Here is a 2,699-nt window from a genome sequence, read left to right on the forward strand (position 1 = left end):
AAAAAAAAAAAAAAAAAAAAAAAGCCGGGTGTGGTGGTGGGCACCTGTAATCCCAGCTACTTGGGAGGCTGAGCATCAACTTCAACGTTGCTTTTCTCAAACAGTAACTCTCTAAAGGGAAGCACTTTCTCTTCTTTCACACAACAGAAAGTGTTTCCCTCAAGGGGGCTACAGCAAGACCTTCTTGCTCAAGCACCATGGATTTTTTTTTGCTGGAATTATCCTTGACCAGGTTAAACTGGACACATTGCATTCCAGCCTGGGCGACAGGGTGAGACTCCATCTCCAAATAAATAGAGGACACCTTGAGCCCGAGGGATCTAGGTTGGAAGTGCCACCACACTCCAGGCTGGGCAAAAGAGAGCCTGTCTTGGCAAAAAACAAAACCAAAACAGAACCCCACCATCAGACAAGTCTGATTATAAGCTTGCCCTGCAAATGTATTACCAAGATCAGCATCAACTTCAACGTTGCTTTTCTCAAACCGTAAACCTCTAAAGGGGAGCGCCTTCTTTTCTTTCAGACAACAAAAAGCGCTCCCCTTTGGAGGGTCACAGCATGAAATCTTTTTGCTCCAGCACTCTGGATTTTTTGTTGGAATTATCTTTGTCTCCAAAAAGAAAAAGCAATGCCTACTAGACATACCTTGCTTTTAACCAAGAGAATTGGGCTGGATTTCTAGAGACCAGCAATGGATTTTGAACCATGTGTTCACTTGAGTTCCAGTACAGGAATACACGGTCCCGATGGGAGCATCCAAAATGGATTCTAAGTTAGCTGGGTATGGTGGCACACATCTGTAATCCTAGCTACTCAGGCAGCTGAGGCAGGAGAACTGCTTGAACCTGGGAGGCAGAGGTTGCAGTAAGCAGAGACTGTGCCACTGCACTCCAGCCTGGGTGAGACAATGAGACCCTGTCCCAATCAATCAATAAGAAATAGAAAAATAATTCAACAATTACCGGGGCATGGTGGCTCATTCTTCTAATCCCAGCTGCTTGGCAGGTTGCGTGAGGAGAATGGCTTGAACCCGGAAGGCACAGGGTACACTGAGGAGAGTTTCTGCCACTGCACTCCAGTCTAGGTCACAGAGTGAGACTGTCCCAAAAAAGTGGATCATTTCAGCCCAAGAGATCTAGGTTGGAAGTGCCACTCCACTCCAGCCTGGGCAACAGACACCCGATCTTAAGAAAAACAAAAACAAAAACAACATCTTTTATCATCTAAGTCTGATCATAAACATGTTCTGCAAACGTATTACCAAGATCAGCATCAACTTCAACGTTGCTTTTCTCAAACAGTAACCCACTACAAGGATGCACTTTCTTATCTTTCTGACAACAGAAAGCGCTTCCCTGTAGACGGTCACAGCCTGAGATCTTCCTCCAGTATGTTGAATTTTTTTTTTTTTTTGGAATCTTTCTTGACTACGTTAAAATGAACACAAAAAAGCCAGGCGCGGTGGCTCACGCCTGTAATCCCAGCACTTTGAGAGGCCGAGGTGGGCGGATCACAAGGTCAAGAGATCAAGACCATCCTGGCCAACATGGTGAAACTCCTCTACTAAAAAAGTACAAAAATTAGCTGGGTGTGGTGGTGTGTGTCTGTAGTCCCAGCTACTCAGGAGGCCGAGACAGGAGAATTGCTTGAACCCAGGAGGCGGAGATTGTGGTGAGCCAAGATTGCGCCACTGCACTCCAGCCTGGCACCTGGCGACAGAACAAGACTGTGTCTCAAAAAACAAATGAACACAAAAAACAAAGATGTATTTACTCGCCCTGTTTTCGTGTTTTCTGGAATCCAGAACATAAACCCCTAAAAGGACCATCTCCAATTTCTTACTTCAAAGGCTCAGTAGGTTAGCCTTCATCGTGAAGGAGCAATCCTCCTGACTTTTGTCCTCAAAGAGAAAATGCAATGCCCACTAGACATACTTTATCTTTAACCAAAAGAATTGGGCTGGATTTCTAGAGATCAGCAATGGATATTGAGCCAAGTGTTCGCTTGAGTTCCAGCACAGAAACACATAGTCCCCATGGGGGTATCCAAAATGGAATCTAAGATGTTGAAGAATATACATTGTCAGAGGCACAAACATCCTCCAGGATAGAGGCCAGGCTATGCAGCAAAAGCTCCTCAATAAAATTTGAGCAGAAACACACAAGAACTGGTTGGGCACAGTGGCTCACACCTCTCATCCCAGCACTTTAGGAGGCCGAGGTGGGAGGATCACTTCAACTCAGGGGTTCGAGACCAGGCCCGGCAACATGGTGAACCCACATCTATACAAAACATACAAAAGTTCGCCAGGTGGTGGTGCATACCTGCAGACAGTTATTCAGGAGGCTGAGGTGGGAAGTAAAGATTGCAATTGAGCCGAGATAGCACCGCTGCACTCCGGCCTGGACAAAACAGTGAGATTCTGCTTCAAAAATAAATAAACAATAAAAATACAAAAATTACCTGGGTGTGGTGGCACATGCCTGTTATCTTAGTTGCTCAGGAGGCCGAGGCAGGAAAATTGCTTGAACCCAGGAGGCATACGTTGCAGTGAGTGGAGTTCCTGACACTGCACTGTGTCACCAGGGTCACTGGGTGAGACTCTGTCCCAAAAAAGAGGACCACTTGAGCCCAATAGATCCAGGTTGGAAGTGCCATGGCACTCCAGCCTGGGCACCACACACCCTGTCGTACGAAAA

General features: G+C 46.2%; 1 long non-coding RNA gene across 1 annotated transcript in view; it reads right to left on the bottom strand.

Annotated features, from left to right (window-relative positions):
- Positions 1 to 2,464: 2,464 nt before the first annotated feature.
- LOC108297804 overlaps positions 2,465 to 2,699 on the bottom strand; it is an 18,958-nt gene continuing 18,723 nt past the window's right edge. The window contains exon 3 of the long non-coding RNA XR_001822337.2: positions 2,465 to 2,563. This is a non-coding gene — a long non-coding RNA (uncharacterized LOC108297804). The remainder of the gene's footprint in view (positions 2,564 to 2,699) is intronic.

Source organism: Cebus imitator, unplaced genomic scaffold, assembly GCF_001604975.1.
Source record: "Cebus imitator isolate Cc_AM_T3 unplaced genomic scaffold, Cebus_imitator-1.0 Scaffold846, whole genome shotgun sequence".
Lineage (NCBI taxonomy): Eukaryota > Metazoa > Chordata > Mammalia > Primates > Cebidae > Cebus > Cebus imitator.